At 43.4% G+C, this 25,562-nt stretch overlaps 2 pseudogenes; both read left to right on the plus strand.

The window, feature by feature from the left end:
* Window positions 1–7,335: 7,335 nt before the first annotated feature.
* LOC102022585 lies at window positions 7,336–7,866 on the plus strand (annotated as a pseudogene).
* A 7,239-nt stretch (window positions 7,867–15,105) lies between these two features.
* Window positions 15,106–16,100, plus strand: LOC106150204 (annotated as a pseudogene).
* The last annotated feature ends 9,462 nt before the right edge of the window (window positions 16,101–25,562 follow it).

Genomic DNA, 25,562 nt, shown 5'->3' on the forward strand with positions numbered 1-25,562 from the left:
GCATCTATTTATGTGTGTGGTCTTTTGGAAGGATCCAACCCACTGTACTTTTTTGTTTTGTTTTGTTTGTTTGTTTGTTTTGCTTCCTAAGCTCTCATTTTTACCTTTTGGGGGACAGTATTCTCCAGCTGAGAATCTGAGAATACGTGGGCTAGAGCAATGGTCTCATTCGATGTAGTGGTAGAGCCTGGTTTGTGCAGCTGGAGCTCGGTGGAGTTAGGTTGATTATCTTGCAGCAGTGAGAGCGTCCACACTCCAGGAAAGGAGCCAGGGTGTTTGGGTAAGGGTGGAGAGAGATGTAAATGAAACAGTGCTGCTTGGCTCAAAGCAAACCAGACACGTGGGTAAAGAGGTTAACCCGGGGCCTTGGCTGAGATGCCAATGCAGGGTCCTGTTTCTCTGAAAGCCATAAAATAAGGATAAAGGTAGAACTGTGTGTATAAAAAGTCCTCACCCCAAGCCATGGTGGGTTGAAAACCAGGCTGCATCTCTGGGTCAAAGTGTCTTGGACCCTCCGAGCAAGAGCGAAAGGCTCTGTTTTCCCTGGGTCAGTCAAGCTGTTGACCTTCTGTGATTTTATTTTATTTTTATTTTTATTTTTTTTTGGTTTTTCTCCGGTACCGGGAACCAAACTCACGACCTTGCGCTTGCCAGGCAGGCGCTTTGCCGCTGAGCTAAATCCCCAGCCCCCCTTCTGTGATTTTAGAGAATGAAGATTCTGGAGAATGAAGTTTATTAGCAGTATACATTCTATTAATTACATGAAAATTTATTTAATTATATGCAAATTTGACCAACAATACACTTGATGGATTAAGCACGATTTTAAAGGTTTACAAGAGGAACTATCCCCGAAGAAAAGAGGTTTCACCAAAACCTAAGGCAGCTCAATCCAGAAAGACAGGAGGAAGGAGCGGTGGGGTTTATCTCTGTCTCTGCTTACAGGGAACGGGGCCTTCAAAGCCCCAGAAAAGCTACCCAAGAAGGCATTGAGAAACTGGTAAAGAGGTTGCAGGCCACCCGCACTGAGGGCAGGGTGATGAGGCCCCACAAGCTCAGAGGGGGGCAGAGGTGGCTGCGGAGCAGGAAGGACCTACGGGGGAGATGGCTAAGGGGCTGCTTTCCCTGAGTTGAATGTGTCACCCCGACAGGAGCCTTCAGAGGGCTGTGCCTGCACCCTCTGGGACAGGGAAGCGGTGGCACAGGACAGGAGAGATGGATCTGCTTCAGCTTGATCCCTGGGAGGAGCCAGAACAAGTCAGGGTCTGGGCTGGTGAAGGTGGAAAGAAGGCAGAAGGTGGATGAAAGATGTGAGAGTCATTCGAACGGTGGAAGAAGAGCATCAGTACCAGTAGAAAGGTGCCTGGGAAAAAGGTCAGGCCAGAGCTTCCAGGAGACGGGAATCAGAAGTGGGAAATAACTCTGGGGTGAGGGAACAACGGGAAGGAAATAATGAGCAAGTGCTCACCTTTTGACCTTCTGTCCCAGAACATGATTCCTCTGTGTTTAAAGAGTATCAGCCCCAAAGAGATACAGGTAGTGGCGCTGTCTGAAACTTCTTAAAATCTATAGGAAGCCTTCTGACTTCCCTTGGAGGCCAGTTCTGAGGAACCGTTGAGAGGGAGACAGAGCAAAGCTTAAACTGGTGGAGGCCTGCGCTTGGGAGAGGGATGCTGAGATCGCACTCCAGAGAGAGAATGGAGAGAAGGAATGGAAGCAGATGAGCGCGATTACAAGTGGGGAAATGCAAAGCACTCACCTCCCGGGAAGCTGGAGCCAGGAGAAAGAAAATGCTGTAAAAGAAGAAAATGAATACAGTAATACTTGGGGAAGGGGTGGATGCTATTGCCTGCAGACTACAAAGGTAGAGTGAGATCAGCAGGTCAAACATCCCCTCTTGCGGATCACCCAGGCCCAGGGGTCAAGTCATGTTGGGCACTGATCAGGACACTCTTGATCCCCTCACTGATCTCAGGGTGCACATGCAAGCTCGTTCTAGCCTACAGGAAGCTAAGCCTGCTAGGGGACCTCTAGGGAAGATTTTCCTCCACCTCATAAAATAAAGAGCTCTGTGAGAAGCTGCTCTTCTCCCTCCCTGCTTTGGAAGATTTTATTAGTAAGGATGTGGTACCTGGAGCTACAGCAGCCATACTAGGGACATAAGACTATGACTTGAGAAAGAAGACTAGTAAGGTAAGGGCCGAAGAGAGGAAGAATGGACAGGGCCTGGGTCCTTGACTGCTGAGCTGGAACTAAAAGGAAAAAACTGTATTAGAGAAATTCTTTTTAAGACTTTGTTCTTTTGAAACTGCCTAGCTGTGTAACTGCTTCATAGCTTTGTAATTACTTTCTTGACCCCATAGCCATGAGAATGTAACCGAACATACAGGATGCCTTGGTACCATTGTACCAAGCTTCATAGACTGATGACCATTAATTTCCCTGGTGACCAATGATCTCACCCTGCTAGCTAATCAGAACTGCCAGGCTGTTCTGTCTCACCTTTGTACCTCTTGCTTGTGCATCACATAGAAGCCCTAGACCACCAGAGATCAGGGCCTGATATTTTGGGAGTGATCTCAATCAGTGCCCGTTGACATAAAATAAATCTGCCTCCAAATCCTGGGTGTCGTTTTGGTGTTTCTGTTTGCTGTAGCAGGACCACCTGTCTCTGAACTCATTGTTAATACACAGATCGGCTTTTAAATATCCTATATCCCATCTGATAGATCAGCCTACATTTAAGTATCCTGTATCCTCTCAGAACTTACCCATCGGCATCTCTTATTTTCTAATATTTTAGATTCCAGAATTCTAAACTCTGCCTATTTGCTATGTAGGAACTGTGTAACTTTGGTGTTTGCCTAACATGTTATGGCTGGACTCAGGGGAGCTTTCCCAGGGATTCAGTAACGAGCTCTGGTACCAAGATGTCAAGACCCTCTCACTCACAAGGGGCTCTCTGAGAGCTCACTGGCTGGGACTGCATGAGTATATGATTCTAAGACAGATAGAAAGGAAGAAAGGAAGAAAAAAATAAAGAAAGAAAGCAGAAAAAGAAAAGGGAGGAAGGAAAGAAAGAAAGAAAGAAAGAAAGAAGAAAAAGAAAGAAAGGCTGGATAGAACCCTTTGTAAAGCCAAATATTACCTGACTGACAGCTTTGATTGGAACCATGCACTTTGTGGATTTTTTTGTTTGTTTGTTTCTTCTTTTATTTTTAAATCCTCAAACAGATACCAGTACTTGTGGTTTCTAAAATTCTTAAAGTGTAAACCAGACCCTTCCATCCCCCATCCTTTTTGTATTTTTTAAAAAAAAATTTAAAATACTGTCCCTGTAAGTCACTAAGTTGTCCAGGCAGTGTTGGAATTTGCAATTCTTCTGCCTCAGCCTTCCAGAGTGCTGAGATGACAGGTGTGCGCCACGGTGCCTGGCTGGGGCTGTGCTTCTTTTAGCTGCTGCCTGCTGCTCTTCTTGTCAGTTCATTCTGCAGGAGACTCCTCTGCTTACTTCTTTCCAGCTGACCTTTCTTTGCTTCTTTCCAGCTGACCTTTCTTTGTCAGTGCAGCTTCTGACAGAAGGTAGAGCAGTGGTTGCCAGGGGCTGGGGATGGGAGAGAGGGAAGATACCCAAGGGACATTAGAGGGTGATGGAAATGTTCTATAACTTGATTATGGTGGGGGAAGGGGGTTTCCATAATATACCAAAATTTATTGAAGTATGAGTTTAACAGAGATGTATTTTATTGTATGTCAATTAAGCCTCAGGACGGTTAATTTGGAAAACACGGTGTTCCCTCCTCTTCACATCCGTAGTAGATGTGCTCTCCCACACCCTGCTTCCACTAACACTTCTTCCATGCATCCTGGTCCATCACCATAGCTTTCAGCCTCCATGACCTCTACAGATCTAGCTCCAGGCCTATATCGCTTCTCATGGAGACATCACAAAATGAAAATGCTGACAACACCAAGGATCACTTGATTTCATCCCCCAAATCTGTTCTCTGCCTATTTCACATCCAGAAATGACAACTCCATCTACCTCTTTACCCTGCCAGAAATCCTGGCATCCTTTTTTTTTTTTTTCTTTTAATGAAGATTTAGCCAAGGTTGGTAACATGCCTATAACCCTAGTACTCTGGGAAGCTGAGGCAAGAGGGTCACAAGACTTGAGTCCAGCCTGGGCAATTTAGTGACTTAGCAAGACTGTCTCAAAAATTTAAAAAATATTTTAAAAGACTGGGGGTGTAGCTCAGGGAAAGGCTCTGGATTCAATCCCCAGTAGTGCAGAAACTTAATACTTTTAAGTTTTAAAAATGGTTGTACAATAAAACAAACCTTTTCAGGAAGGGGTGTATAGTTCTGCGAATTTTAACACATATGCATTCCTGTAACCATCACCACAATCAAGATAAAGAGCACTTATAGTCATATCTTCCCTTTGTCTCCTACCACTGGTAACCACAGCTATGGTTCTATTTGAGCTGGTTTCAGACAGCAGAATACCTGTGGGATTCATCCAACTTATCATGAGCATCAGTAGTTTGTTTCCTTTTATGCAGAGTGGGATTCCGATGTGTTAAATATATCACAAGGTGTTTATCTGTATACCCATCACAGGACATTTGGGGTATTTTCAGGTTAGGGCAGTTATGAAGAGTTGCACCATTCATGGGCAGGTTTTTGTGTGTACATAATTTTTTCTAGGTCAAATACCCAGGAGAAGGATGGCTGAGTCATATGGCAGTTCTATGTTTAGTTTTCTAAGGTGTCTTCCAACTCTGCCAGAATGGTCACGCCATTTTGCATTCCCTCCATCAGCAGAAGAGAGATCCTTGGTGTTGTCAGCATTTTCACTTTGGCCCTTCTGACAGGTGGACAGTGGTCTAGAAGCCGTCCTCAGTGGCTCCACTCAACCCCACCTCTCTCTCTGCACGGAGATTACTTTCTCTGATCCTCAGGCCAGCCTCTCAGTCTCTGCCTCCACTATGTTCCTCTGCACTTTGCCTGGTTGGCTGGCCCGTTTCAGGATTTCTCCCCCAAATCACGTGGATGGGGAGGATTTCCCTGATCACCCACTCTCAAGCATCTCTCCTCCTTGATAAAATTTACTGTGCTATGACAGTGTGATGATATACGTATTTGTGTGTTCATTTAACTAATGTGACTCCTCCTGCTAGACAGGAAGCCTGGGACAGGAGTCGCTACGTCCATTTTTATTTATTCCTACAGTTGTCCCTTTGTACCTAAGAGGGACTAGTTCCAGGACCCTCTTCAGATGCTAACCTTGCAGTTGCTCAAGTCCCTTGTATAAAAAGGCACAGTGTTTACATAAAACCTACACAAATCCTCCCTCCCGTATGCTTTACCTCACCCCTAGATTACTTATAATATGACAGTGTTAACACTGTGTATATAATTGTGATATCCTACTGTTTAGGGAATAAGTGACAAGATAAATATCTGTATACTTCCCATACAAATATAATTTAAAAAATATTTTTCATTCACTCTCAGTTGAATCTGTGGATGAGGAACCTGTAGATGTGAAGTATTAGTCAGCTTTCTCATTGCTGGTTCAAATTACCCAACACCTCAAATTTAAGGGAGGAGAGGTTTATTTGGTTTATGGTCTCAGAAGATTCAGTTCATGGTCAGCTGGCTTCAAGGCAGGAACATCATGGTAGAAGGGTGTGACAAAGGAAAGCTACTCAGTTCATGGAGGCCAGGAAGATGGGCAGGAGAACAGGGCCAGAGAGGCAAGGGACCAGATATAGACTCTAAGGGTCTCCATCAGACACACCAGAAGTGTGCTTTACTAATCGTCTGGGCAGCTTTAAAGCCAATTAAGTTGACAATTACACATAAACATCACAGACTGTATACTGTATATTCATGTGAGTGCCCAAGGCTGGACATAGCATGGAGTGGGTATTTGGTATTAGATACATGAGTGAATAATAAAAACAAGTATCTCTGATTTTCTACTATTGTAAATAATGCTACAAGGAATATCCTTGTACATACATGCTTGTGCACTTGTGCATATCCTAAAGTGGTACTATTGAATTAAATACTACATGCATTTAAAGTTTTGATACATATTAACAAATTACCTTCTCTGTAGAATCATCTCTCTCTCCCTCAACAGTATATGAGAGATCCCCTAACCTTACCAATAAAAGAAATGTATTGTATTTTAAGTTTTTGAAAGGTTGACATTTAAAATTTAGTAATTCAATGCATTAGTTCACCAGAGAAATGGAACCAATAACGTATATGTATTTCCCCATGGGAAATAATTGCAATTTGAGTTCCAAGGTTAGTCTGCTGGCAAAGCAAGAAGAGCCAGGGCTGGAGATAAAGTCTGAAAGCAGCCTGCTGGTGACTCTTCTTTTAGTGGGGGAAGTCAGTTTTGTTCTATTTAGGCCTTCAACTCATTGGGTGAGGCCCACCTATGCTCTTCTTTACTCTGAGACCACACATTTAAAGCATGTCCAAAAACACCTTCAGAGAAACATCCAGAGTAATTGTGTGGCCAAGGAGCTGGGCACTGTGACCCAGCTAAGCTGGCACCAGTACACTCAGGACTGTTTTAATTCTGATCTGTCTGATAAAATATTTGCATATTTTATGCAGTCATTTGTATTTCTACCAATACTTTTTCTTTCTTATTTGACTTACAATTTGAATACAGCTATGAGAAAAGATAGTTGTCTTTATTGTTAATAGTCATTTTCCCCATAAGTTTTATATTTTTATGTGTTTGAATTTATCAAATTTGTGTCATTTGTTTTGATGACTCCTACATTTATATCATGATAGGTAATTCTCTTCTCATTCACAAGGTTTAAAATTATATAATATTTATATAACTCTTATAGATTTTTAAAACATATTGGATCTTTAACTCACTTGGTTTTTATTTTTCTCATTTAATCGTAATTCTTCCAAACTACCCCAACAATACTTATTAAGTAGTCCATCTTGTCCCATACTTAATTAGAAAGCTTTAATAGGAAAATATCACTTTTACCCACCCTAATTAGAAAAATAATGTTAAAGATTCAAATATCTGTTGTTGGAAAAGGTGCACAGAGATACTCTCATACAAGACGGGTGGGAATGTAGATTACTGAACATTTTTCAGGAAGGTAATGTGGGAATACCTCTTAAAATGTTAAAGCACATCCCTGTGATCTCACAGTTAAATCATTTATATATCCATGAATCTATCTAACCATCATACACCTGCTCAGATAGAGAGATAATGGATGGTGGGGAACGCCAGACTGCTTGAGTAGGATGAAGACGCCTCAGCAGGCAGGGAAGATGAAAGGTAGTGGGATCAAGCTCGGAAATTAACACCACACAGTATCAAACAGTTGAAGAGGTCAAACCAGGTCATCTTTCCAGTCAGCTGTAACAACAAGTTCTGCAAGGATGTGCTGGAGGTTGACGAGCTAGCAAAACTTGCCTATTTCAATGGCATTGCTGTAGGTGCCGTGTGCTGCAGGGTGGATCATTCACAGAATCGGAAGAGACTTAACATCATGACACTAGGCTGTCTTGCACCCTACCGAAGGCTAGGAGTAAGAACTAAAATGTTAAATCACGCCTTAAACATCTGTGAGAAAGATGGCACTTTTGTTGACAACATCTGTCTGCACATCCAGATCAGCAATGAGTCAGCACAATTGACTTCTACAGGAAGTTTGGCTTTGAGATTACTGAGACAAAGCAGAACTACTAGCAGAGGATAGGACCTGCTGTTGCTCCTGTGCTTCAGAAAAAAACCTCATTGTCCCTTCTGGTCAGAATGGGCATGAGCAAAAGACAGACAACTGGACAGATTACAAATGAACTTTCTTGCAGTTGCTTGTGGCCAAATAAAAAGAGAGGCCAGTTAATCCCCCCCCCCTCCCCTCTTTGTGAAGCTTTCCCTCCTTGTTCTCTGATTCTTGGTTTTCCTCCCTGCTTTTCCTTTAAAAGTTTCAATAATTTCAGGACTTTTTAAAATAATTGTGATTAGATTGTTTTAGTTCTCTCATTTTTGTGAGGTGGTTGGATTGAAGGAAGAAGATCTGTTTACTTTCATAGTTAGATGTATAACCCAACGCCAAACTTGGGAGGCTGAGGCAGGAGGATTCCTTTGAGTTCCAGGCCAGCCTGAATTGCTTAGTGACATCCTATCTCAAAAAGACCAAAAAAAAAAAAAGACATATAACCTGACAATTTTGGGTATCAAATAATTTTTTATCAAATTTTTGGTGTTTGTTTTTAAATGTCCTGCTTTCACATTGAAGGGCAGAGCCTATACATATTGTTTATTTCAAAAAATGAAAAGACCTAGAAGCCATATCTTTTTCTCTGATTCACAGATAAGTTTGGTGTATTGTGGTACTTTGGGTTTTCAAAGACTATTTGTGGGATGCTTACCCCTGGACCTTGCCTTCGCCCCACCTTTAGTCCTTCTGAGCACTCTCAGTTGTTGAACCATTGTCATCCTTGTAAGAAATACTAGGCTTGTTTAGATCTTTAAAGCAATTGATTCTTCTCACCTTGCTGATGGGTGGTGCAGTTTGGGTAGGTAGTGCTATATGCTGGTCTAAGTATTTGAATTAAACTGCTTTTTTGTTAATGAGTGGGCTGGTTGTCAGCAGATTTGTTTTTCCTGTTATTGTTACTAGGGGCATAAACATTTAGAGGGTGAGCTGGTGAGATTAAATTTTTTTTAAATATCCCTCTAGAGGTAATAGCCTTTAACTGACCTAAAGAAGTTTATTGTGACTTAGTTTTTTCTCCTTCCTTTTTCTTCAGTAATCTCAACAATACCATAGATATTGTCTAACTTTAAAAATGGAGTTGATGTCCTTACAGGTTAACACCCTTAGATAAACCTGAAGCAGGTGTCTTTTCTTGGACATACTTTAAAATACCTAGAGGAAATCTTAGCTGGACTTGTGGCACAATAAATGCATTTAATGTGAACTAATGCAGGCTGTTAAAAATATTGCCAGTGAGTGTTTGATTATATAGGGAAGAATATCTAGACAGTATTTTTTGAGAATGACACAGTTATAATATTCCTTATTTACTAGAGAGTGTCCTGAATTTGCTTATAATCTGTGCCTACAATACTGAGTTTAAGGACTTGGGATAAGAGGAATTATTGAAACAAGCTGCTTCTATCCTTGGAAAGGTAGAAGCATAAAATGTTAATAGTACAAATATCACTGTGACCTCCTCTACTGACAGGAGTGGTTTTAAGCTAGATCATTATCTGGCAAGTAGGGAGTGGTTCTGACCTGCTGATAACTTCTTATAAGATGAGACATCTGAAATATTCATGTTTTCCTCCATTGTCCAATCTCAATATTTGCAATTTTTTAGATTGTCAGTGGTGGCTCAAGAAATGTTCTTGATAGACTTAAAAGCAACGCACAAAGCTTGAATTTTCTGTCATTTGACTTTGAAAGGAAGTTTGATTTGTAATATTTATCCTCATATGTAGAATGAGGATCTCATCTCCAAATAAGTTCCTGGAAAAATTACTTATAGAATGCTTGTACACACTTTATAACCTTAAGTTTTGATTTGAAAGTGTGAAAGTACAAAGCAAAATAGACTTCAGCAGTCTTGAGTGCTACGGAAAAAAATTTTAAAGGAAGATGGTTGATAATGAGACCATAGGGTTCTAATCTCAGTGAAAATGTAAAAAGACCATGATGGTTGGTTTTTGGTATCAGTTTCCTAATCTAAATCCAAGCTTAAAAAAATGTTTAACATTAAGCACCTTTACCTTCGTGGATAAGTTTCAGCTTGCTCTTGCCAAGAGAAGAGTGTTTGAGTTAGAGAAATCATTATTAGCATGAGGAGTTCAGCCTTTTTGTAGACTTCCAAATATCAAAATAGATTTTGATATATAAACGAATTTTCTGAGACCACACTGCCTCTATTTCTATAACTACTTCACCCGGACTAGCTAAGCAGTCCTATGAATGTATCCCTAAATGTGGTTATTGACAACCAAATAGCTACCTCACAGTTAAGTACATGTTATTTAAAGACAGAAGAAAAATATTCAAGTTTGAATTGAGTATGTACTTTTCCTGTCATTATAGACTTTCTTTTTCCACACTACTCAATGACTTAATCTAAATTTTTAGTGTTTGTAAAGGGTTAATTGTCCTCCATCAAGCTGGTATTAAATAATTCCGTCCACTTACAGAGGGATATGTGGAAGAGCTAGATACTGGGTGCTACTAGTTCGTACATCTTTGATAAAGACTAACGTTCAATATTGGTTGGTTATTTTGACAAATGATAAAAAAAATCTTTGGGATAAATCAATAATTCTACTCACTAGAAGATCACAGGATATATACATCATACTTTTCAAGGTAGATGGTTTTTACTGTGGGGCAAATAGGTTAAAATTATACCATATGATAAGCTGCATTTGGGTCTATAAAAGAGAATCTGTAGAAAAAAAATCTATGCAATATATTATTTGTCCAAATTAGTTTTTATTTGAGGAAAAGAGTTCTAAAATATCTCCAAAGCAGTTTTCTCATCAGTTGAAAAGTGCTTCAAAAAGAGAGCTATTGGGAAACCATGAATTGTGGTGGTGGAAAAGAACAACTCTCAGTTTTTGGAGGGAATAACTAAAAATATTTAAATGGCTAAGTTTATGTGGTGCAGTTAAAAATTAAACTTTTCAATTTTAGCATTGCTGTTACATCTGAAATAAACTTATATGGTGTTCTGGGGGGGGAAAAACCCCTCATTTTGGCATTTCATGATTTTTTTTTATAGACTGAGGACCGAAAAAGTAGAAGTGGTCTGGGTGGTCCTGACCTCTGAGAGCCCCTGGTGGGCACATTGGTTATCTTTCTACTGCCTAACATCTCAACTCCTTTTGCATTTAGGGAACTGTCTGGGTGCGACTCTGGGAGGGGGGCAGAGCCCACCTCCCATTAGAGAAGCTGATAATCTAAGCATCCTCACCTACCTTGAGCCAATGGCCTGCACCTGCCCAAATTCAAATCTGATGCTAATGGTGACAGAAGGCAAGAGAGTGGAAAATGACTTCTGGTGGTGGCAGTAGCGGTAGTGCGTAGAATGCAGACCTACAGCTTAGAGTTCAGGGCATGTGTGATGTGTAGGCGGTCCTGTGTACCCACTGCTGTGGGTTAGAGGCATGACTTCTAATACCTCCCTGGGTGCACAGCTTCCTTTATTCTTGCAGCCTGGTTCTCCAGACCTCCTGGCAAATCTCTAAGCTACCCAATATCTTATCATTAAATCTGCAAATGAGCCAGTACTGGCCTCTGTTGCTGTAATTAAGAGCTATAGCGAGATACTAGCCCAGTGTGGTCATTAGAAACAGAGAAAGCCTGCGCTCTGTTGAGAGACATGCAGTCCATGAATAATCAGAAAAATAAGACTGAGTTAAAATAGCACAGAGACACTGCTCTGTGTCCATTCGACTGGCCAGCTCTCACAGCTGGGTAATATCCAGTGAGTGGGGTAAGGCTGCTTAGGGATCCAGCTGCTGCCAAGCCGATATGCCTTCTTCTTTTATATGTCTGCATTAGTCCAAGATGCTCAGCAGCTCAAGAGAAGAAGAGGTCGTGGCTGTATAGTGCATGCTGTGCTGCATGCAGCCTACATAGAACTATCTCACTGTCATGGAAACAGCAGTGGAAAGTCAGCTTTCCAGCTTTTGCTGGAACACAATATCTTACACCTACAGCTTAAAAGAGGAGAAGTTTAATTTGCCTTGTAGTTTCAGGAATTCTGTCCATGGTAAGTTGGCTGGAAAGCGGGCACACTGTGGCAGAAGGGCACAGTGGAACAGAGCTACGTAGCTCAAGGTATCCTGGAAGCAGAACATGGGAACAGCGCCAGAGAGGAAGGCCAAGGGTCCAGATGCAGGTCCCAAGGCCATACCTTTATGAGCCGCCCAGACACACCCTGAAGTGTGCTTTACTCGTCCCCTAAGTGCCTCCCAAGCAAATGAAACTGACAGTCCATTAATCACAGGTCCCCGAAGTGAGCAGCATAGCACATAAACGCTGAGGCTGCGTTAGCTGTAAATATTTTTGCTTGCTTTTAACTTATTTTTGGGGGGAGGGGGTTAAGTGATACCTACACATGCACATGTATATACTTAGAATTTTTTTCACAGTGCAAAGCCTACATGGACCCTTTCCCAGAGACAGCCAGAGAACAATTTCCTAGGTTCCTCTTGCCCCAGCCTCCTCCTCACTGAGCATTCAGAGTGAGCCTTTGGAAAGGTGAAATCGATTACATCACATCCCTGTCCTCCAGGGGCTTCCGGTTCTAGATGTCATTTTGCATCCTGACCACAGCCATGGGCCTCAAATGTGCCAGGTCCTGCCAACCACCTGACCTCATTGCCACGACTCTGCCCTTAATTGGTTCTCTTGCCGTCACTCTGACCTCCTCAGCTGCCTTGCACACAATGAGCTCAGCTGAAGGCTTGCTGTCCCTCTGCCTGCCATGTCCCAACCACATGGCTTATGGGGGTAAGAAATCAAGAATGTGCCTGGACTACTTGGGTACCAGGGTAAAAAAGTGGGGACTGAATGACAAGAGATGATTAGTGGGAGAGAACGTGGCTGTGAGTAGTCACCTAACCCAGGTCAGGGGGAAAGAGGAGAGTATCAGCTGATGGGGTCAGGCAACTGGTGGTAAGTCACACACATCCCCAGAGCACAGACAAAGCGTCGCTGTGAGTGGCTGTATTTTCTTCTGGGTACCTCAAGGCACCAACAGCAGACAATGTGGACAGGGCAAGAGAAAAAGAGAGAAGAGACGGTGGCCCAGCTAGGGCACAGCCCACTGGAAAGGAATGAATGAAAAGAAAGGCCCAGAACCCAGCTCACCCTTGCAGCAACTTGAACTGAGGATAGTCCATGTCTGTGGTGGGCACATTTATAAGAAGGGACCCCAGGGGCCAGAGGAAGTCAAGCAATGCTCACCATTCTAACCAATTTCAGCTGCCGCCTCCTGGAAAGAAATGGAAAACTGCCCAAGTCTGGGGCTTCCAGAGAAAAGATAGGGAGGGAGGAGCAGGTGCAGCTTCAGCAGAGAGGAGCGAGAAGTGGCTGTGTGTACAGAATAACATGGAGTAATTGTCCAGGGAAAGGATCTAGAATGCCAAGGGAGAAGGAAGCCCAAAAGAACAGTTGTGACTTGTGTTCTGGGAGAAATATGTTTGTTGGGGACAGAATCAGGTGGGGGCCCAGGAAGTCAAGCTGCCTTGGAAAGAGCTCATTGGATGACCTTCCTCTTTTGGATCACATGACGCCTTCAGGTTTAAAAGCCTGCTGTTTATGAAAGAGAAATAAGCAGTCCAGTTAGACAAATTCCACCTGCTTCTGAGATCTGCCTTTCTTTGATTTCTGTTGTACTGGAGAGTGAACTCAGGGTTTTTTTTTTTTTTTTTTTTTTTACTGAGCTATATCCATAGCTCTTTTTTATTTTATGTTTTTATTTTGAGTCAGGGTCTTGCCAAATTGCTAAACTGCCCAGGCTGGGCTCCTACCTATGATCCTCCTGCCTCAGGCTCCCAGAGTGTTGGGATTACAGGTGAGACACACCACACCTAGCGAGATCCAGCATATTTGAAAAACATCAGCTTTCAGGAAAAGGCAGGAAAAGGGGCCCAGGGAAGAGGACACTGCTGTTGCAGTCTTACAAAGAGATGAGACAGAGGAAAGAATGTGGCTGGTTTTAGGAAGAAAGGATAGAATGTGGGGCAGAAGAGTCACAGAATGGGAAAGGGGCCAGGACAAGTTGGAGAAGGTGCTAGTGTGAGCCTGAGGGGACAACGTAAAAGCAGGGAGGAAACAAACAGCCTCACGAAGGCAGGGAATCTCTCATGCATCTAGCCCTTTACTTCTGATATTTGCAAATGCTGAACGATATAAACAGGAGTATGTTACCAGGAAAAGGTTAGGACCTCAAGTTTGATTTTATTTGATTGATTGATAAGACTGAACCCAGGGCCTTATACAGGCTAAGTATGCACAATACCTCCAGGTCACAACCCCAGCCTCTCATGTTTTCTCTTAAATACCCACCTTTAGTGGTAACTTAGAGGGGCTCTAAGGTTACTCTTGATTTACTTCAATCTCATGCACACAAGTTTTCTCTGGAGGTGAGAAGGGGTAAGTCTGCAAGGGGCACACTGGGAGTTGTAGTTTCAGAGAAATCACTGGTTAGCTGTGGTACAGAGAAGCAAAAGAGATGCTGAATGGGGTTGGAGTGACTGTCCCAGAGTCATATGGCTGCAACTGGGGTCAGAAGACGTTTTCCATTTCCCACCCAAACCCAGAGGTCTCCTTTAAAAGCTCAGCCCAGAACCAAGCAGCTGGACATCTGATGCTCACCTGGGCTTAATCTGCTCTTCCTGAGCCTTAACATATTCCTGATTTTGGGGGTACAGGTAAGGATCTTGTGTTCAAGCACAGTGACTTGGAGAGAGAAAAAGAAGAGGCAAAGAGAAGGAAAGGAAAACACCAGCTGGCTTTGTAAAACGGGGAGCAGGACTCAGGTGGCCTTGGCTTACTCCTTTGCGATGAAGCAGCTTTTCCTTGTCACCTCTCATAACTCCATTCATTCATCCCCAGATATCTGCTAAGCACCTAGTATGTGTCAGGCACAGTTCTAGGTACTACAGACTCAATGATGAACAAGAAGATAACGTCACTGCCCTCAGGAAGTGCTCTTTCTAGTGGAGCTGTGGACATCTGCGAACTTTCCTGGGATTGGGGGTGAGAACTATTTTTTTTCTTTCTTTTCTTTTCTTTTTCTTTCTTTCTTTTTTTTTTGTAGGGAAAGGGAGGAAATGGAGAGGAGAAGTGTGCTAGAGAAGTAATTAGTGGGGCAGCAGGAAGGTCATCTCTCTCCAGGGTCACGGGAAGCAGAAGAGTGCTCAGTTTGAAGGATTAGCAGCAGTTATTCTGTGAAGCAGGAGCTACAGTGAACTTGCAAATGGATTAACTTGTTTTTGAGGCTGGGAAATGCACAGTCAGGATTCTGATCCCATCTTCTGTCTCTATAGGAAAGATGACTCTGGAGCCCCAGAGCATAGGACCTTTCCCCATTTACCTGGTGTCTTTTCTCATTGGCCTTCCTGCTAATCTCCTGGCCCTGAGGGCCTTTGTGGGGTGGGTCTGCCAGCCCCAGCCTGCACCTGTGCAAATACTTCTGCTCAGCCTGATTCTGGCAGACCTCCTGCTGCTGCTGCTGCTGCTGCTGCTGCTGCTTCCCTTTGAGACAGTTGAGGTCACCTAAAATTTCTTGTGGCCCATAGAGGAATTCTGTGTGCACTCACTGCTATGGCTTCTACAGCTGCATCTACTGTAGCACATGGCCCCTAGCGGGCATCAGCTTCAAGTGCTACTGCATTGTGGCTTGCCCAGTATAGTACAAGCTCTGGCACCAGCCCCTGTATGTAGTGATCACTGCTGTGGTCTCCAAGGTCTTGTCCTTCACGTACTACAGCATTGTGATCTTTGTCCAGTAGTTACTGACCAACACCATGACAGAGGACAACAGCCTCCACATCTGCTCTGAGGACGTCACACCAGAACAGCTGAGGTTGGTGCTGCCCATATGGCTGGAGCTGTGTCTGGTTCTCTTTGTCATCCCCCATGGGGTCACCATCTTCTGCTATTGGTGCTTTGTGAAGATCATGCTTTACCAGCCCCGAGTGGGGACCAGGGAGCACTGGAGAGGCATGAGCTGGCTGCTATGACTCTCTCCAATTTCCTGGTCTGTTGTGCGCCCTACAGTGTGCCTCATGCGGGAGGGTTCTTCCAGGAGAACGGTCAAAACTGGCGGTCATGTGCAGTGTTGCTGAGTGCTCTGAATGCAGGCATAGACACCTTGATTTTCTATTTCTCTTCCTCAACTCTGTGCAAAGCCTTTGGTAGAGAGCTACAGAGACTGCAGAACTGGCGGACTTACTGCTGGCAGGGTGGAGAAGAGTCAGGGAACCAACCACAGAGAGAAGAAATGGGAGCTCGGGTGCAGCAAATTCTAGCTTCACAAGAGAGTAGATGAGCCAGCTTGGTGTCATCTTTGCAAGGTGGGGCGCTCTAAAAGGGGGGTTGTGTTCAGAACAGCTGTGAGTTTCCAAGCAAAAGAAGTAAAGTGGGGTAGGTGTTCAAATCCCAAGTCATCCCCTGAGGGAGTGTCTTCCCTTTGTTCCTTGGGGTGTGCAATATTTTCTTTGTAGCCCTTGGAGCGTAAGACTAGTTTTGTCGTCAAGATGAATATACTCTTTAGAATATTCTTTGGAATATTTCTATCAATAAATTACTAATTTTAATTTTATGAGTTCTATTATACTAAACAATGAGCCCTTCACAGGAAAAAATATTTTAAAATACTGATTTTAAAATACTTATTGTTTATAAAAAAATTTTTTTAATATAATTTTTTTTATAATAAAAATTTTCAACATCAACTGGTGTTTGGTATACAAAGTCCAAAAAAGATCAGAAATAAGTTCCCATATGAACTACAATGAAAACACCAGTAGCACTTTACAAAAAGAGTCTTCACTTCAATTACCACACCTAAGGCAGTCTGCACACATGACAACAGCACGTTCCATACACACACATTACGTACCCTGACTGCACATGTCTTTTGCTGGCTTTTTTGTAGGGCATACTTGACATCTCAGTGGTCTTGCTGTTTTGTCAGGAGGTGCTTATTATATTATACAGTGTGTAGTTAACAGGAACATAAAATATCAATAAAATAAATTATTAAATTCTCAATATGTATTGTGCGTTTAGAATAGACATCAACATTTTCACAGGAGCTGTTTACCTGCTTACAAAACCTAAAAGATCACACCAAGAATAAAAACCTATGTGAAATGCAGTGTAAACACAAACAAAAGTCTATCACAGAAATAAGCTTTGCTTCAACTGTCACACTCAAGATAGTCTTCACCCATGACAACTGCATGTAGCTTACACAAGTATTGCTTACACTGATAGCATGTATATTCTGTATTCCTGTCTTTTCTTGTAAGGCACAGTTGACATCTTTCTGGTTTTCTGTCAACTTCCTGTTCATCTGTCAACTCTCCAGGGTGCTTCACAATATTTTTGTATACTTTCCTGGGCAGAAACACTTTGTTTTTCCTCTGCAGTAAATGATCTCTTAAGATCTCCAGTCCCAGTCCTTTAAGAAAATTTCCTTGTGTTGTTTTGCACTTGTAATTTTCTTTGTAAACTATCAAACTATTTATTCCACACATGTTTAGGATGGAAAAAAATACAACCACTGCCCAACGCTTTGTGTTTCAACTGACATCATAGTTGCTGCTCAACTCACCACCATCTACTCCACCTTTGTTTTTGTTATTGAAAGTTTCCATTTCAGGCTTCCATTTTATCAAGGTTTCCCCATCAATATTTCCACCATGGTTAAATGTTGACATCAGCAGTACCAGTTTGCCTTTCTTTGCCATATGTGAGACCCATGTTATATCTTTCTGAAATCCAAAGATTGAGCCCTACAATTCTCTGTTTTGAAGTTGCAACCTGTCATTTGGAATTTCTGCTTTGTTCCTGCGTACATGCAGTTCCTGCTCTGGTCAACTTGTGTTAACGAATGTAACAGCAATTGGAAACCGGTAAACCAATTGTGAAATGTCACATTCTGATTAGTTTCGGATGGGAGCAACAAGTCTGTTTACAACATCATTTGGTTTATTACTATACGAATAAGGACCTGGTGGCTGAGTTCCAAGAAAAATGTCCAAACTGAAAGCAAAATAAGTTTTCACATCTACAAGAGCATAAATTTTATGCTATAGTTTAACCCATGGCTTTTCCATATGTCTTTTATATTCCTGCAATTGCTGTAAAAAAAATTGTGCTAAGTACAGCAGACCTGTGAATGCTTTTAGTACAGCTAGTGTGGTGTCATTATAAATAATTCTTGAACGTGGCATTGATGTACACAGAACATTTTACTTGCATTTCAGCCTTTGTGTATTTCACAGCATCTTGTAGCATTTCACCTGTTACAATTTCCAACATTGAATGGCAGTGCTGGCATTTTGTCCAATAAGTTTCACCCCTGCCAAGACCTTTACTATATTTTGAGACCTACTTCTAACATTGGATTCTTCCATTTGGTTGAGTGGCCGTTTCACAACATTTCAACTAGTCAAATATTTACTCACATTGCTATTTTCTTCATCATCGGAACAAAGGCGGTTTGCTTTCCTTGTGTCTATATCAGTTGATTCTTGCTCCGTTTCACTGCTACAGGAACTTTGGCTCACACGGCCAGTGTCAAAACCATCATCATCATCATCATCATCATCATCACCCACCGGTACCATAATGGATTATCTTCATCATCCATGCATAAGTAATCTGATGAGTGACTTTTGACCTCCCCCAAAACTTGAAAATCTGGTTTTTCATGTGCCATTGTGCTGAATTGGGCTACTTCTATCAGAAAAATCAAAAGGAAACCTTTTTTTTTCTTAAACAAACCCTGGAGTGGTGTGGGTCTATTGGACCCTTTGTGATACTTGGGTAAACATACACAAAAACTGTTCCACAGAGCATAAGGGTGGGTCCAAATCCCATTCTGCCACTTTTGCACATGTGCATACTCCTTGCTGTTTGTCATACCAAGTGAAGAAAACACATAGATTTCTTCCTATTTCCCTAGGGAAGGGTACTGAGATGCACAGCTGGCTCCTATAATGCCCTCTGTAATATAGTTGGGTGGAGCTGACTTACTATCCCATCTCACCATCCAGGGGTAGGTGCATGATCAGGACGAGGACCATCAGTAGGAGTCATTCCCTGACCTCAGTGACAGTTCCCACATGGTTGTGTGACTCAATCCAGTGGATCCCAGCCCTTCCCTGTCAACTATTAGAAGAAAGAACCTCTAGTATTGTGCTTGAACTTGAACTTGGATACCAGCCCATCTCTTCTGGTGGCCTTTTTGAGCTGAAAAGGCTGCCCAAGCCTGAAACCAACTCAAAATAGGAGTAACAGAGAGCAAACACGTCCAGGTATTTGATGTCCTAAAGAAGAGCGACTCTGGGATTTTTCAGATCCAACATCAAAAAGTCTCCCTTCCTAGCTTAAGGTAGTTTGATCTGGGTTTCCAGTCATTTGAAACTGAAAGACAAGTCAATGCACAAGTTATCATAGCTTCAGCCATGCTTTCTTCATTATTTTAAATCTAGATTTAAGATGTAAGCATGGAAACTTAATAATAATATGCATATCCATCATGCAGGACAAATGCATGTTAACACTGAATGATATTTCTTCAGGTTTTTAAAGGTGATGTTTCCATGTCATCCTCATGCTTCTCCCTCACTGCATTTCCTAATTTCCTTGACAAACGCAGCTTGCTTCTGAAATTTAAGTGCACCCTTTTATATCTGTTCTTAAAATGCTCTTTGCACTTGAGTTCGGAGACACTGTTTAGTATTCATTTGGGTTTTCTCAAATGTCCATAAAAATACAGAGTACAAGTCATTCTGTAACAAGCTAGTTTCCACCCCAAATCTTGTGTTTGATATCTACAGATACCATCAGGTTTTTTTGCTTGCCATAATATCCTATTATTATTTTTTTTTTTGATAACTATGTGATAACTTTATTCAGTCATTCTATACCACATACATATATCAAGAAAGAATATTGTTCATCATAAATACAGTCCACATGCTATACCACAGGCTCTATAACCTCAGATTCAAGAACCATAGATCAAATGTCCTTAAACAATTTTTAATTAGGGTGGTTATGTAGCTAAATAGTAAAGCATATGCCTAGCATGCATGATGCCCTAGGTACAATCCCCATTACTGCAAACAATATCCTATTATATTAATAAACCAAGTTTTACTTTTTCCATTCTATTGATAGACACTTAGATAATTTTCCATTTTCTTCCCCCGCCCCCATGCCTAGTACTTGGGGATTGACCCAGGATCTTCACACTGAGTTATACCCCCAGATATTTTAAAACATTCTTTATTTTGAGACAGGGTCTTGCTAAATCACTAAGTTGCCCAGACAACTTGCAATCCTCCTGCCTCAGTCTCCCAGAATGCTGGGGCTATAAGTGTGCGCCACCATATCTGGCTTAATTTCCCATTTTCCATCAGCATATCAAGGCTGCTTTGGTCATTGCTGTGTATCTATATTTGTACACATGTGGGAGAGGTCTTCTCCTAGGCAGCATGGCATGTTATTTGCAGTTTTAATAAAAGCTGCCAAGGTGCTCTGCAAAGTGACAGCATAAATCCAGCTCTTTCTGAAGAGCTCACTAATGCACACCACACCAGCTCTCCCACCAGCTTTCCTCCCCACTCCCAGTCCTGCTGTTGACACTAAATAACAAGTGGTAGGGAATGGACCAAGTATACCTTGCCTGCCATCAGGAAAAGGAGTCCAAAAGAAGCCCTGACACTCTTAAAGTAACACATGGATTGGCCTACATAGTAGCTGTGTGCATGGACGGCCGTGGGACAAAGAGGGGACAGATGCGGGACGAAGTGGGGGGTTCTCTTCAGAATTCCAGGGGTCAAACAAACAATGGCTCCATCTCCCCACTCCGCTCCTTTCTTAATCAAATCCAGATTGTCATGAACATGTGAGAAAAGTATTAAGGTAAAATGATACAACTAAATCCAGAAGAGAGGGGTTTCTCCCCCTACTCCACCATTTATACAGAAAAGTGATGTATACCAGAGAGAAACGGTCCTCAGGATGGCTGGAATGTCTTGGTCCTGGACAGAGTGCAGATTAAAAATGGAGCAAAGGGGAAAATAAGATTCTGGGATGGTAGTCATGGCAATGAGAATGAACCACCTCTGGCCCTGGGTCGTATGACATGGGTCATACAAGATAGAGTCATTGTGGAGTGGTGGAGTGTAATGTCTGCTGTGCTCTCATATCAGATCGTTTCCAAGAGAACAGATGCCGCCGTTGATTTACACGGCGTAAGACAGAACAGGTGAGAAGCAGGCAGACACAGTGCAGAAGCAGGGGTAGGACGCTGGGGAGAAGTCATCACAGGAGACAGAACCAGAATCCCTTCCCCAAGGCACAGTGGACTAGGGGAGGACCGTCTGTGGGCATTTGAACAAGTGGTCTCACTTTCTTCTCGGTGCTCATGGGTGTTAGGCTTCTAGGGAGCTTTTGTGAGGCAAGGCTGAAGATGAGCAATTCTAGTTGGATCCTGAAGAGGGGAAACTGACCACCCAAGACGAGCAGCAGGGGCAGGGATGGCCTGCAGGAGAAAACAGGCAGCGGGCAAGTTCATTTGGAATAATCGGCCAGAGGACATAAAGCAGGATGCCTGGATTGTGAAAGCAGAGCAATGCTGAAGGAATAATCAGGGCCTGAGACCTAGAGGAAAATGATTAAAATTGTGGGAATGGAATTTTGGGGGAAGCCCAGAGGGCAAAGAGGCCTGAGCAAGAGCTCAACTCTTGACCTTTCTCTTCCTCACACATACCAAACTCAAGAGTTAAGGTTCTTGGCTCCTGGGAGACCGTGAGGTGGCAGAGATGCCTGAATCCTGTACCTTTATTCCACAGGCTCATAAATATCCAACAAGGGCTGATCTCCCAGGGCCATCTGCTTAGGGATGGGATGAAGCTAGATTCCTGAGCTAGTGACATCCAGAGAAGGCAAAGGCTGAGAGAGCCAAGTGGCCAGGAGTTCATCCAGCTGGGGAACAAAGCATCCTTATCTTCATTTCCAGTAATGAAACGAAGCCAGATTAATAATAAAGATCAAGAAAACTGAACAGGGACTAGGAGATATGTGTGTGTAGTGTTTAGACATCAAGAAGAGCTGGTCATCCTTGCCAGAGTAGAGAAATGTCCTGGTACCCAGCAAGCCAACGATATGGCAGTGCCCAGGCTGCTGTGAGTGGGTACCTAGGGTTGTGCCTGCCCAGTGTCCATTCTTCCTCCCTGCAATTGTCCCTTGCCAACCACATTTTCTTCTCTCTCTGATCGTGTAGCGTGGTGTTGGGGTGGAGAGCACCAACCCAGTTACAGGGGAGAACATGTGACCCTCTTCTTGGGCTCATGTCCAAGCCAACCCATCTAGAGCCAATCTTTTTCCGAGCAATTCATGAAGAACCATCCTCTTTCCACAGGAAGGTTAGAACAGTAGAATGCAATCCTGGAGCTTCTGGGAGTCACCTTTGCCACCACTTGGAGAGGATACGCCTGAGAACAAAGCCACTAGAAGAAAGCTGTGCAGAAATGAAGATGACTGACCGATAGTGGCATCTGAGCACCTGGACCGGGCCATTCCTGAAGTCACTTTGTCTCAACCCTCTTTCTATTGTTTATTCCGCTTTTAAAAGGGTCACTGCAACCCAGAATCAACTAAGACATATTTTAGAGGGCTTGTCATTAATAATGAATAGATACTTAAATTATATCTTTTATAATTTTAAAAATAAATTAGAGCAGATTGAAGGCTGCCTGAATCACAATTTCAGTGGCTTCTCTCACATTCTGACGTGCAAGGGATAAGGCCATAGCCCTTGGGGATGCTGGTGACTGCTCATTAAGTACCAGCAATGACTTAAGTACCAACAAATGTACGCTGCACTTTTAAAAGTATTTCCACACTTACTCCTATGCTCCAGTCACACACCATCCTGAGTGGTTTGTGTCCTATGCCCTTGTGTCAGCAATGCTGACAGGGACAGAGAGGCTTTTCTCAAACATGCACAACCAGGCAGCAGCCCCGTCTCCAGGATCTGGAGGATGGAAGACTTGCGTCTAGGAAAGCTGTTGACAATTGCTTTTCTAACAGGGACTTACATCATCCGTTTTGGCCACTCTCACGTCTGGACACCATGCTTGTGAGTCTGTGCCTCTTGAAGGTAGACCAGATCTTGCTTTTCCAGAGTCCCTTCCCACCTAAGGTACAGGCTGTGAATGAGGTGCTGTCAGTTAGCGTGCCCGGGGAGCTGCAATGTGGCGCCAGGAAGCCATTCTGCAGAGGGTGGCAGCACCCTGGGTGGTGGAGGCAGTGGTGACTCCAGGGTGTAACCCAGGCATAATCTCCAAGCCTAGTTCTCTGGCCATCCTGAAGATTGCACAAGCTACCTAATGTGCTTTAAAAACAATTCCTGTTCTGCTTAGCCAAGCGGGGAGAGGGGAGGGGGCGTCTGTTGTTTGTGCCTAGAAGGTCGATGATGCAATCCGGAAGGCATCAGTGGTCTCTGTGTGGACAGTTCTTTTCCCCTATATCCTGTCTATGCCATCTGTCCCTTGCCAACATCTTGGCCATGCATATCCTCCTGGGAAGAAAGCAGCCCTGCCTGCTCCACCCACAGCCTCCTGCTGCAGCATCTGCAGCTATTCAAGGTGGTCACGCAGAGTCACAGGACTTCAGGCTGTGCCTTGGTCTGTCTGGCATCTTTCTCTCGGGCATGTGCCTCCTGGCTGGGGTCTGACATAGGAGCAGGGCTTGCCCTGTGGAAGATAAGCTGCTCTACTCACGTGCATTCTACCCCTGGGGTTTGGCAGTGCTGTAAGGCCCAGCCCTACAGTGAAAAGAGGCACCAACTTCCACTTTGGTGAGAATTTTGTCCCGTAGCAGCTGAGTGTGGTGCAAGGAACACTAAATGCCAGGGAAAAATGAATCTGCTGATGCTTCTGCCTTGGTCCTGGGGGAATAGGAAATATAACTTACTGTAGGCTTTGCATTATTTTAAATGTTCCATCTGCTCTAAGCCGCTCTGCTAGAACTCCTAAAAGGCTTTCTTGGCAGAGGCTCAGAGAGGCAAAGACACTCCTTTGTCCAGAGATCCAGACACCTGCCTGCATCTTTATTTGCCTATCGTTTCTCCCTTTACCCGCTGGACTTACTGAGTACTTGCTCTGTGCCAAGCCTGAGAACGTGATGGTCGGAGAAGCAAGAGTTCTCATGCAAGTCATGTTCTAGACGGGCACCAGAGCTGGAGGAATTATGGCATTTGGACTCCCCGGGAACAAGAAGCACTTTAGATAATTACTGTTTTATCAAACAGATAAAAAGCCCTAGAGACTTAAGGCTGTTATTTGAATCATGTAAGTGGCTTTCTCTTCCCTCTTTCTGGGCCAAGGGGTGGCGTGAGGGAGCAAATAAAAAATGATTTGTTGGTTTAGCCTGCAAATCTATCCATGCGTGCATTTCTTATTGTTAGGTGCAACAAAGGGTTTCACCGGAGCAACATAAAACCAAGTCGGTGATATGAGCAGCACCCTGATCCCCCCCTGCTCAAATCACCAGGGACTATCGACCAAAAAAGTTAATAAACAAAACAATCAGGTTTCATAAAGCACAGTGAAGAAGACAAAACTGAGTACTATGATGAGGAAGAGAGAGGGCTACTTTAGGAGTGATGACCAAGGATGGGTATCAAGGAGACGCTGGAATAACGACAGAGAGACTGTCACACAGGGGCTGGGATAAGAGCACTCCAAGCAGAAGCAACAAGCTCTGTGAGGTTGGAAATAACTGCTATAACCACTGCATGTTCACAGGTGTGTGGAGAGAAGTGGCCAGAGGCCAGGTACGCTGGAAAACAGAACAGGGGAGACAGGGCTGGCACTTAATACCCCTGGCACCACAGCTGGGTAACCCAGGAATAAGTCAACCTTTTCCCAGTGGAGAAAAGTTCTGCCCCTAGACACACCAGATGGGTCTGCAGCTGAACCCTGGGCTCAGAATAAAAACTAGCTGAGATTCAGAAGAGGAGGCAGCAAATAAAAGTAGTCTGGGGTGTAATAAACGATGGGGTCACAGTAGGATAGGACATCGAGGAGTCCAGGATAGGCAGACAAGGATAAACTCACAAAACTCGTAGTCAGGATTATGTTCTCAGATCCTGTTCCCAGAGCTTTAGATATGTCAATGCATTCAATCTCCTCTAAACTCCGTGAACTGAGTGCTATCATTGCTTCCCTTTCCCAGGGAAGGGACAGTAGCAGAGCAGGCTAGGTGACCCAGCCACTCCCACCCAACAGTGAGGCCCCTGGGAGGTTGGAACAAAGGTGGCCGGTGGTGGCACCCTCTACCACAACTCTACATGGAACCTCTCTAGATACCTAAACTTGGAGGCCAAAAGAACACTGGGACCTGGGCACGGAAGAACATACCTGTAATCCCAGCTGCTCAGGAGGCTGACGCTGGAGATTAGCGAGTTGAAGCCCAGCCTGGGAAACTTAGAGACTTAGAGAGACTTTTTCTCAAAATAAAGAATAAAAAGGCTGGAGATGTAGCTCAGTGCAAAGGCTCTAGGTTCAATCTCCCCACCACCACACACACACAAAGAACATTGGGAATGAGTACTAGGTTTGTGTTTGGGAAACAACACCTTAGACTGACGGAATCAGTTCTGAGGAAGAGCTGACATTTTTCAGATTCACTCATGAAAGTGATCAACTGTTGCCTTTTTGCAGTGACAAAGGTCATCTTGCTGTAAGAGTCTAGGACAGA

Source organism: Chinchilla lanigera, unplaced genomic scaffold, assembly GCF_000276665.1.
Source record: "Chinchilla lanigera isolate Chin_1 unplaced genomic scaffold, ChiLan1.0 scaffold00067, whole genome shotgun sequence".
In the NCBI taxonomy this organism is placed as follows: domain Eukaryota; kingdom Metazoa; phylum Chordata; class Mammalia; order Rodentia; family Chinchillidae; genus Chinchilla; species Chinchilla lanigera.